This window comes from Odocoileus virginianus, chromosome 11 (genome assembly GCF_023699985.2).
Source record: "Odocoileus virginianus isolate 20LAN1187 ecotype Illinois chromosome 11, Ovbor_1.2, whole genome shotgun sequence".
Taxonomy (NCBI): domain Eukaryota; kingdom Metazoa; phylum Chordata; class Mammalia; order Artiodactyla; family Cervidae; genus Odocoileus; species Odocoileus virginianus.
In genome coordinates, this window is record NC_069684.1 from 61,835,222 (window position 1) to 61,847,045 (window position 11,824).

The 11,824-nt window shown below is 37.2% G+C and overlaps 1 non-coding gene across 1 annotated transcript; it reads left to right on the forward strand.

Annotated features, from left to right (window-relative positions):
* Positions 1–1,016: 1,016 nt before the first annotated feature.
* Positions 1,017–1,089, forward strand: TRNAC-ACA (transfer RNA cysteine (anticodon ACA)). The gene has a single exon. It is a non-coding gene; the product is annotated as a tRNA-Cys (tRNA).
* Positions 1,090–11,824: the final 10,735 nt, after the last annotated feature.

Genomic DNA, 11,824 nt, shown 5'->3' on the forward strand with positions numbered 1-11,824 from the left:
TAGGCTGCTATTTTCTTCTCCAGGGAATCTTCATGACTTGGGGATTGAACCCATGCCACTACCATCCCCTACACTGCAGGCAGATTCTCCCTGAACAAGCTGGGAGACCACACTAGGATCTTACCTAAAGAGAAATAGTGTATTCCTAAAAATCAAATAATAATGCCAAGACGTGTGATACTGGGAGACCAAAAAATGATTTAGAAGTAATGAAAATAGGGCAGGAAGGCGGACTGAAGGGAGGTGAAAACACCTCGGGGTGGAAAACACTTCAGGGAGAGAGGACACTGATATAAGAAGTCAAATTTGATGAGGGAGAGAAAAGGAAAAGACGATGTATGTTTTTCTTTCAGGAAGCATAATCTGAAGAAAGGGGAGATGTGCTTTGTAATTTAGGTTTTGGATACCTAGTGGAAATATTTGAAGGCTTTGAAACTGACGAGGACACTGTGGGACCCTTCCTGATGGCAGACACCTGCTTATCCTATTTCTTTAGGATAGGCTTTAGCTTCCTAGACCCTCCCCAAGTTCCAAAGAACAGACTCAGGCAGTTCCTAAGTTGAGAAGTGAGGGAATATGGAAGCAAGGAAAAGCAGCCAAGGCAAAGTATTGATAGCTTAAGCGGTAGTTCAGCAAAAAACACTGAACTCCATTTGAGCAGTCACTGGACCCTGGTCTTTCTCAAGCACATATTTAAGTTGTTTTACAGGAACCAAACCTTCCCTAAAAGCCGTGGGGGAGATCTTTTGAGCCTAAGCTGCCTGTTCTTCTTGCTCAGTGTCTTCCATAAGCTCTGTACTTTTCTTCACCACAGCTTCGTCTCATTAGATTGGTTATGCTGTGCTCTGGAAAGTGGACTCAATTTTGGATAGGTAGCAACTTGATTGTTAAATTTAAATTTTATCCTTTAAACTTTGGTGCCTTGAGCATCGTGTGATTTCTCCAAGAATAATCAGTCAGAATTTTACAACTTCTTTATTTTATAAATGTGGTTCTCTTTGATTTCCCTGGTGACTTCCCCGATGGCTCAGACGGTAAAGCGTCTGCCTACAATGTGGGAGACCCAGGTTCAATCCCTGGGTCGGGGAGATCTCCTGGAGAAGGCAACGGCAACCCACTCCAGTATTCTTGCCTGGAAAATCCCAAGGATGGAGGAGCCTCGTGGGCTACAGTCCACGGGGTCACAAAGAGTCAGACACAACTAAGCGACTTCACTTTCACTTTCACTCTTTGATTACTTCTTATTTGAACTGGTTGCCTTATTTTCTCCCATGTGATGAAGGACATGTGTGCATGCAAACACTCACACACACCCGTGCGTGTGACATTCACACAATGAACTTTTATCTTTTTAATCAGGAGTGTATAAATCACAATTGAAGGAAGAACTAGAATTGGTGTCTTTACTTTGCTACCTTTCTGCTAATATTTTAAAACTGGCTAATTTTATATAACTGCAGTTTTGTTATTTATTATTTAATTCTTGAGATTAATTTAAATCTAATATATAGTATGATGTAGAAGTCAATATATACTTGAGGGATATAATTGAAATAGCAAACTGTTTTCATTTGATGATGGTAGTTAAAAGAATGCAGTTTATTTTATGTTTTAATTTTCTCTGTATCAAGCATGTGTCATTGAATAGTTTTAGTCTCCTAGAAAATATTATTCTCTGTCCTTAAATAAAGTTGTAATGATATATTCAAGTATTAATTCTCTGTTCTCCAAAAGTACTATTCTCTCTGTAAGTAAATGTTAGTCACTCAGTAGTGGCAGACGCTTTGTGATTCCATAAACTGTAGCCCGCCAGGCTCTTTTGTCCGTGAATCTCTCTAGATGTATTAAAATTTGGGAAGCTGCGTTCTTATTTCTAGATCATGAATTCACTTATGCCTCATTTCTCCAGAAAATGTATTCTAAGGACTGGTACTTTCATATCCACACCCTGCTGCTGCTCCTTCTGCTGCTAAGTCGCTTCAGTCGTGTCCGACTCTGTGTGACCCCATACACGGCAGCCCACCAGGCTCCCCCGTCCCTGGGACTCTCCAGGCAAGAACACTGGAGTGGGTTGCCATTGCCTTCTCCAGGGCATGAAAGTGAAGCCGCTCAATCGTATCCGACTCCTAGGGGCCCCATGGACTGTGGCCCACCAGGCTCCTCCGTCCATGGGATTTTCCAGGCAAGAGGACTGTACCCTATTCATTTTAATTGTCAAGCAGTCTCTATATCAACAGAATATGCCACATTCTCTTCCAGCTTCATTCGTGGTTGATAAACACATTCTAATTTTTCTTTTCAATTTCTACTTATTAATATTCCACTGTGCTTAGTTGCTTAGTCACATCTGACTCTTTGCAGACCCCGTGGACTGTAGCCTACAGGGCTCCTCTGTCCATGGGATTATCCAGGCAAGACTCCTGGAGTGGGTTTCCATGCCCTCCTCCAGTGTATCATCCCAACCCTGGGATCGAACCCAGCTCTCCCTCATTGCAGGTGGATTCTTTACCACCTGAGCCACCAGGGAAGGCCCAAATTTTTATTTTGGTGACACCATACAGCATGTAGGATCTTACTTCCACAATGAGGGATCAAACTCATTTCCCCTGCATTGGAAGCCAGGAGTCTTTACAACTGGACCAGTAGGGAAGTCTAATATTCCACTAGAAGATGATTTATGGCATAACTGTAAAACAAGCTTAAGCGATGTACAAGAAGAGGGCTTGGTAATATTCTAAGAATTCTATTGCTTTTATAAGTAGCGAATATCTATATTAAATGATAGTTTTAATGAAATGCTAAATTTCAGACCCCTCCACCAATGAGTAAAAATCCCTAATCTGTATATAATAATATCAGCAATAACCCTGAATTGGGGACAGTTGCATCTCTTTTAAAGAAAAGCTCTATGTAAAATTTACTAAGATGAGATTTAGAAGAAGCAGTGTGCTAGAATGCATGCAAGTCCTAAGATTTGGACACATATATTGGTTTTTTTCCCCTGAGACCATTTCCTTCTCATTTGTGTTTCATTCCCATGAATCAGCTACATTACTACTAGTGTCAATCAATGGTTTTACTACTTCTCTGAGACCGTGATCCAGCCACCTGTGTCCAGACAAATGTTTGATACATTAGACACTGGGGACTCACTGGCTGCATCTTGCCTGCCTTTAGTTCTGTTGGAAGAAGTCTTCAAGAGCATACGACCACTGATTGACCCTCAGGCTGGACCTGGGCAACCTCAGGGTCCTCAACCACGCCCCTGTCCTTGGAATGTATGCTCTGCTCACTTTGCCCTTGGTGACAGTCATTTCAAGGATACAGTCTTGAGAGAGTAAGGTGCTGTTGAAACTATTTGGATGCCTAAACCCAGTTAAGAACTCTACATGAACTTAAAATTCTGATGGGGAGTGCAGAAATTGACTTATCTTGTGGTCTCACACTACAAGCCTTCTCAGTCCCCTTGCTTATTAAACCTTCGACCTTTTTCTTTGTTCTTTCCCTGCCTTCCATGTGCAGAAACCAGTTTCGTATTTTGTTCACTATGTTTTTATTTTTTGGAATGGACAATTGATGGACAATTCTAAGAATAATCTGGATTTAATTAATTATAGTTATTATTTTAACAAAGAAGAAATAAAATCATTTTATCACATCTTGCATGCCTGCTAAGTCACTTCAGTCATGTTTGACTCTTTGCTACCTATGGACCATAGCCCACCAGGCTCCTCTGTCCATGGGCATCCCCAGGCAAGAATATAAGAGTGGAGTGCCATGCCCCACTCTAGGTCATCACATCTATTCATATCTAAAAATATTCATACCATTTTGCCAGCTTTTGATTTGTTTAAGCACTTTCCTCCTTTTTACAGATAAAATGGTGTAGATCCCAGGGTCTTGTACCATCTTAGTCCATTGAATTGCTACTGTCCTTCGGCTTCTCTTAGGGAGAAAAACTACCCAACCTGACAGTTATGAGAAGTGCAACCAAATGTTAGAAATTACATTGAGAGCAGGCCTGAATACATCTTCTCTGCTAAGATAAATTAAGAGATGCCATGCTTGAAAAATTAATGTCTTCATCCAGCCAGAAAAGCATAAGCCCTTTTTATAACAGATATGTTTATTTATTTTAACTACTGACAGCCAGTGTTTGCTAAAAAAAAAAAAAAAATTTTTCATACAATAATTCCAAATATAGCCTCAGTTTTTTTCAATTGCATTTAAGTTAAAGATCATCTGTTTCATGTGGAAAAATGAAATTATATGAGTAGAACCAGTTGTATATACTTACTCTTGTGTAGATTATATTAAAAGCAAAACAAAACAAAAATCCCAAATTACAATCTTCTGAAATTGAATTACAGATTAAAAATTCTAAGAAGGCATCAGTAATTTATAATAAGAAAGGCCTAAAACTTGCATTTTTATTACACATAAGGTTAATTAAGAGCTTCCCAGTGGTGCTAGTGGTAAAGAACCCACTTGCCAATGAAGGAGACATAAGAAACATAGGTTCCATCCCTGGTTCAGGAAGATCCCCTGGAGAAGGGCATGGCAAACCACTCCTGTATTCTTGCCTGGAGAATCCTATGGGCAGAGGAGCCTGGTGGGATATAGTCAATGGGAATGCAAAGAGTTGGATATGCCTGAAGTGACATCACGTAGTATGCAGCAACAGGAGTTTTTTAAATAGTCTACTAATAGTATTCTAATTTTTATCATGTTCATCCACAATAGATAACAAGCTTTGCATGTTTTCCCCTAATTTTATTTCGAGCCATTGCTCATGTAAAGCTACATTTGTAGACATTTAGATGTAGTCTTCAATCCTATCTATTATAGCACATAACTTTCAAATGTAAGTTTTGTTGCTGTAAATGTGGGCATCCATCATAGTTCTATCTTTCTGAATTTTGAATTCTACCATTTTGAATTTTGCATGACAGTCTAGAGGTACCTGTATTTAAACAGATGTAAAATAGATATTCATCTGAAGTTTTTTATTGCTTAGATAACAAAATTCCTGTGACATGGCAAATGTATAACAAGTCTTGTTAAACATTTTTTTCTTATATTCACTTATCCTTTTTTTTTTTTTTTTTTGCCTTTTTCTTCTTTCACTGAAAATTGATGAGCACATGTGGGCATTTTGTTTTGTCTACCTATTTTCCGTATATTATAGACAGACTTGTGTTTCTATGTTTTTTCTTGTGTTTTTATCAAAATAAGGAGTGTTAAGTGGCTTCAATTATTTTGTTTTTTGTTGTTCAGTTGCTTGTCACATCCAACTCTTTGTGACCCCATGGACTGCAGCATGCCAGGCTTCCCTGTCCTTCACTAGCTAACCTATTTTACATGGTATTTATTCTAGATGATATGATCTCTCCAATACAAACTCTACACAGAATACAATTTCTCAATAATTTTATTAGGGTGCTGACATTCCCACCTCTCTCTTTTTCAGCTCAATGTAGTCAGTTTTTCATTAAAATGCTTGATATATGGTTGTGACAACGACCACTTATAAACAGCTAGTTTAAACATGTTTCAAAATATTTGATCCACTTTGTAACCACATTAATCCTAGCAAATTCACAAGAAGTTCAAATACACAATTCTCAAAATATTTAATTTCTTTTGTTTCTTGAACAGGAACACAGATAAAATTTAATAATAATTGTATTGTTGTGCTCATTAGAAAATGATATGACTAGTTGTCTGTAACCTTCTGAGATTTGTGATGGAAGTAAGAAAAAAAAGAGTAAAGGATGCTGACTTCTTTTGCTTAAATATGGTAACTTGGAAGAGACACATTGAATGTAATAATGCTTTACTGGAAAAACCTTAATGTCTCGAAAATGAAGCAGCAGTTATAATGTAGTAATCCCATGACCAAACCTTGTCTAATACATCAGTGGAGAAAAACTAGAATTTTTGCTTACTAAAAATAAAATAAAAAACAAGAAATAGATTAGGACAGTATCTAGAAAATAGTAAATATTATTTATACTCTCATTATTTTGATACTACTATTATTATTAAACATGTTTTACAAAGCAAACATTGTGTTATTAGCAATAATGCTAGATACATCATTTATTTCTTATATCCATTAAACTATTAAAAAAGCAATATGTTCTCCAAAGGCATTCGTATATAAATATGACATTGTGACAGTTACAAATGGGACACTGAGAAGACTTTCTTAAACATATTTTTCTTAATATGCAAAGGATGCAAAAATGTTAAATGTCAGGTCTGAAGGAAGCTTTAGTTTTCTAGATGTGGTGAAATAACTTTCTAGGTTCAAGATGGCACCCCCGCAGCCCAGGGTGCCAAGTCAGCAAATCAGAACTTAGATAGTCTTTGCGTCCTTGTAAATGCTTTCCTTGGCCAGAAACGCTGTATATTCAGTCAGCCAAACCCCAAACTTGAAGTCAATTGTGGGCTTCTAACCCAAACAAGTTTAAATAGGAATCCCCAGCCAGTCAGTTATTTTTTATTTGTCTCTTATTCTTTATTCTTTATCTTATAACAGCTTCTTGCCTTCTGCCCTATTTTGCAGTTGTCTGAAAGGAGAGACAGTTCACTTCATCATATTAGATAAAGTTCGTGTATCACCTAAATTGTCTTCTTTAATCATTTTTTTTTAACAGGTAAATGATAAATAGTAATGGTACTATGGCTCAAACCAACGTAATTGGAATTACCAAGCAAATATCAAGACAGTTATCTCTCAATATTTTAAAATTCTCAGATAATCTTAGATTGTGTTTTGCTAATAGCTAACTACAGTTTTTGATATGCTACTTTTACCAATTGTTTAATATTTATAATACTGAATATGTTTTCCAAAAGAAGAAAAATAATTACTGAAACAGAAAACTGCTTCATAAAGATTATATTCATTATTTAAAAATTTCTGACTACCATTTTTACTTTCAGAACATAAAAAACATAAAAGACAAACTTTTCAACACTCATTACTCGTTTATCTTATTGTGTAAAAGCCTCCTGCTGTGATTTACAATTTAATGAAGAAATAGCAAAGCACCTACAGCTATTCTAAATGATATGCTGTCACAACCTTATTAGAGAAATTAAAAGAAAGAATAAGTTTGAAAATTATTATACAAGCATAAAAATATAAAAGATGTGTGAAGTATAGTTTCAATAAACTATCTCATCTTCCTGTATACATCTATTTAAATTCCTGAAGGGTATCGGTATTTCCAATACATAATAAAGCTTTGACCATCTCTAAGTTAATAGTCACATATGTAAAATCAGCTGCTAAAGGACAAAAAGAAACTTTATGGAAGAACTCAGAGTATTCCCCATGGCTCTGCTGGCAAAGCACATGCATGCCAATGTAGGAGACTCAAGAGATAACATGGGTTTGATTCCTGGGCTGGCAAGATCCCATGGAGAAAGAAATGGCAACCCACAACAGTATTCTTTCTTGGGAAATCCTATGGACAGAGGAGCATGGTGAGCTACAGTCCATGGGGTCTACTGATCATGTGTGCATGCATACACATGGAAAAACTCAAATTACTGTATCACATCTGCAGAATAATTTTGATTTAAAAATATGAATGGAGAATAAAATTATCTAATACTAAAATGTCCATGAATTGTTTTCAAGATACACTCTTCATAAATCATAGTTGTCTTTTCAAAAGTTGTATTTTGTACACACCATTCATTGTGAGGCTTCTTGGCATCATGGACTTGTATCCTACTTCTGCTGAAAACTGATTTTTCATTGAGTTTGAGTGATGGTGTGATGGGATTACATACTTTCTAGCCTTATATCATCTTGTTTTCAGGTATTCCAAACCATAATCCCTTTTGTGTTGGAAACAACATGCATTACTAGAGCAGATGACCACCTTTGTAAATGGCAAAACCTTTTACTTCCCACCAAATGGTTTTTTTTTCAGTTATTTGATACTATTATTAATGTATTCATGATGCATTACTTCCCATTATTCAAGCTTTGTTCCTTTAAATAGAATGTTCTTGCACATTTTCTGTTCAAGACTGATTTTCAGGAATAAAAAGTCTCATTCAAAAAGAATAAAATAATCAGTCCAATACAAAATGGTCAGTAGTAAGTTTGACTTATTTGCTAGTATGCTAAATTAATATTTTATAATGTCTGTGAAAGATCTCCACATTTAATTATATTTCATGCACACACACATGCCAGATGTTTAAATTATATTTACTAAGTATTATTTCAGTTCTGTTTTGCTTATTTGGCAAAACTATATACTAATATAGTGATAGTCTATTGAGTAATAGCAAGGTTTTTCTATATACTTGTGCACATGCATTTCCCATCCCCAATGGAAAACTCCATATTTAGTGCAGCCTCTTACTTGATGTAAATTATACCTTCTACCTGACATAGATCAAGGCCAACTCAACTTCATATTTCTTCATGCACTTCATTTTAAGTGTACTAATAATCAAGTCCCATGAAGTATTTTTAAAAATTGACCAAAGACCTATTTAAGGTTCTATACAGGCTTCCTCACTGGCACTTTTCTTTCTAATGAGTCCAGGAAAAAAAAGTCTAAAATTAACATAGGGAAAAAGTCCTAAATAAGCCAAATTTAAAAAAAAAATAAAATCCCTTTGTGCAAAGTATACATTTGGAGTGAAAATTTCAGATCACTTTGAATTGTATAGTTATTATATAAACTATTTGCCAAAGTCATATTTACACAGCATTGGAACTGACCATTTTAATTTCTTAAAGGAATTTTACCTTTATTCTTTGCAGTCACTCACCAGAGAAAAATAAGACAGATAAAACCATGTTGTCATTTTCCACTATCCTTTTTGACTCTCCATCCACCCATGCTAATAAACTCCAATGCTCCTCAAAAAGTAAATAAGATTATAATACTATACTAGGTCCCAGGAGTGTCCATGATGTGAGAATATTTCTACTCAGTTTAGAATATTAAAATCAAAGTCTATAATCCAGTTGCTGCAAGCAATAGCATGGCATTCTGAACCACCTTGAAGTTATAAAACAAAATAATTTGAATTCCATTTGATAGCATTTTATCTATAGTATAGAATAGAGCACCCTGGATTATATTCTTGATGTTATTCTTCAGAGGAGGAAGGCAAATTTATTGTGGCATAAAGTTACACTGCTAAGACATGTTTTAAGAGTCTAGCCGGCAAGATCAGCTTCACTGAAGAGACTGCAGTTCAATTTTCTGTAACCTTTCTCAGGTCAAATATTCTAGGAAGAGGGAATAAAACTATCCGCAGAGAGCAGCATGCGAGATGAAGTAACTTCAGTCCATCCATCTCCTGCCCATAAACCTAGAAAAGTGAAACAAGGTTAACACGATATGCACAATATATATGTACAATACTACTTTATAATAAATTGGTAACCTAGTGGGTAAAGTGTTACTCATGAGATCTCTGAGCCAGGCTAGCAAATTTAATCAAACCCAAGAAGGAGGTCAGGACTTCCCAGGTGGCTTAGTAGTGAAGAGTCTGCTTGCCAATACAGGAGACACGGATTTGATCCCTGGGTTGGGAGGATCCCTTGGAGAGGGAAATGGCAACCCACTCCAATATTCTTGCTTGAAAAATCCCACAGACAGAGGGGTATGGTGGGCTACAGTCTATGGGGTTGCAAAGAGTCAGACATGGCTTAGTGACTAAAGAAGAAGGAGGACATGGTAACCAACCAATGACAGCCACTTCGATTGGTTCAAGTAACAACCTAGATTTGTGATTGGCATTCTGATTGGGAGAGGACTTTTGGAACTTCTACTCTGTATCCCATTGGTCAGAAGCACCGGTAACAACCTGTACTTGCCTCTGGTATCTGAAGTGAGGGGCAGTCTTAGGGGACTGAACCCTTAACCTGTTGGATCTGATACTGTGTATAGTTTCAGAATTGAGTTAAATTGTAGGGCATTCAGTTGAAGTGAAGAGAATTGCTTGTTGTTATCGGGAACCATCTCCCTATAAGCAGAACTGGATTTAGAAGCCAGGAGACTCCTGCTTCATGGATGCTAGCAGAAGACCCAACACCCCTGGGTTTAACACAAATGATGATTTCTTACTCACAACAACAGCAGTAGGCAGAGCATCATTTTATTCTTGTGTCACTTTTCCAAAACCCAGTTCCCACAGAACAATGCCACAAAGGCTAGTAGGTGCTTCCACCTACACTGGCTTTTGTTACCAAAAAGAAATCCTGAACTTAAGAATCCTGAATCATTGATACTGGGCCACAGGAAAACATGTCAAAGCCTTCCCCATAAAGTATCATTATTATACTGCACAGTAAGCAAACCAGCCCTTGGCAGCAGCAGAAGAGGTTATGTCTGTCTTCCAAGGCTTTTTGCTATACACGTATCTATGAAAATAAAGTTAAAAATGAAAGGACAATTAGTACCTCTGTTCTTAAGATGTGAAGAAATGTGGGCGATTCGTGGAAAAGAGTCTTATAACTACAGTGAAAATGACAATCAGCAGAAGGTACCACATTGGTAATGGAAATCTGTCCTGAAAATTCATTGGAAGGACTGATTCTGAAGCTGAAACTACAATACTTTGGTCACCTGATGCAAAGAGCCAACTCATTGGAAAAGACCCTTTGCTGGTAAGACTGAAGGCAGGAGGAGAAGGGGACGACAGAGGATGACATGGTTGGATGGCATCACTGACTCAGTGGATGTGAGTTTGAGCAAGCTCTGGGAGTAGGTAATGAACAGGGAAGCCTGGCGTGCTGCAGTCCATGGGGTCGCAAAGAGCTGGACATGACTGAGTGACTGAACTGAACTGACTACATGGGCAATCATAAGGAACAACTACCAATGGCAGGTTTAGACGCTACAACAGTAATCATGAATGTGCATGCACACACATCCATAGAGGTTTACTTTTTTCTTTTCCTCTTTTATTGTACTCAAGTTGTTAAATTTTATGATACATAGAGGTCAAATACTCAGGATAAATAACTTAGATGATTGCCTTAAATAACCTAGAAAATATCCACTACAAATCTCTTTCTGGACTAACAAATGCAAATTTCCTGAAAACTACAACTCTGAATTATTATGGGTAAATAACTTTTAGAAAGTACTGCAATTTTAGTGCTGTCTAAAATTTTTAACTTACAATATATGTGAATTATGTACCATGGAAAACTAATTACCTATTGTTGTTGTTTGGTTGCTAAGACATGTCTGACCCTTCATGATCCATGTACTACAGTACACCAGGCCTCTCTCTCCCATCTCAGCACACCATCTCTCAGAGTTTACCTATTACCATTTACATTTAACCTAAAATTATTTTATATATTACACATTTTCTAATAAAAAATAGCTACAGGTTTAATCTACATGTGTCAGTATGTTTTGTATACGAGTATATTGAGAGTGCCTTGGACTGCAAGGAGATACAACCAGTCCATCCTAAAGGAGATCAGTCCTGGGTATTCATTGGAAGGACTGATGCTGAAGCTGAAACTCCAAAACTTTGGCCACCTCATGCAAAGAGTTGACTCATTGGACAAGACCCTGATGCTGGGAGGGATTGGGGGCAGGAGGAGAAGGGGACGACATGATGAGATGGCTAGATGGCATCACCAACTCGATGGACATGAGTTTGAGTAAACTTCGGGAATTGGTGATGGACAGGGAGGCCTGGTGTGCTGCGATTCATGGGATCACAGAGTCAGACGGGACTGGGCAACTGAACTGAACTGAACTGAACTGATATTGTCTCTCTCTTTTATAAGCTTGAATCTCATTCGAAGGATCAT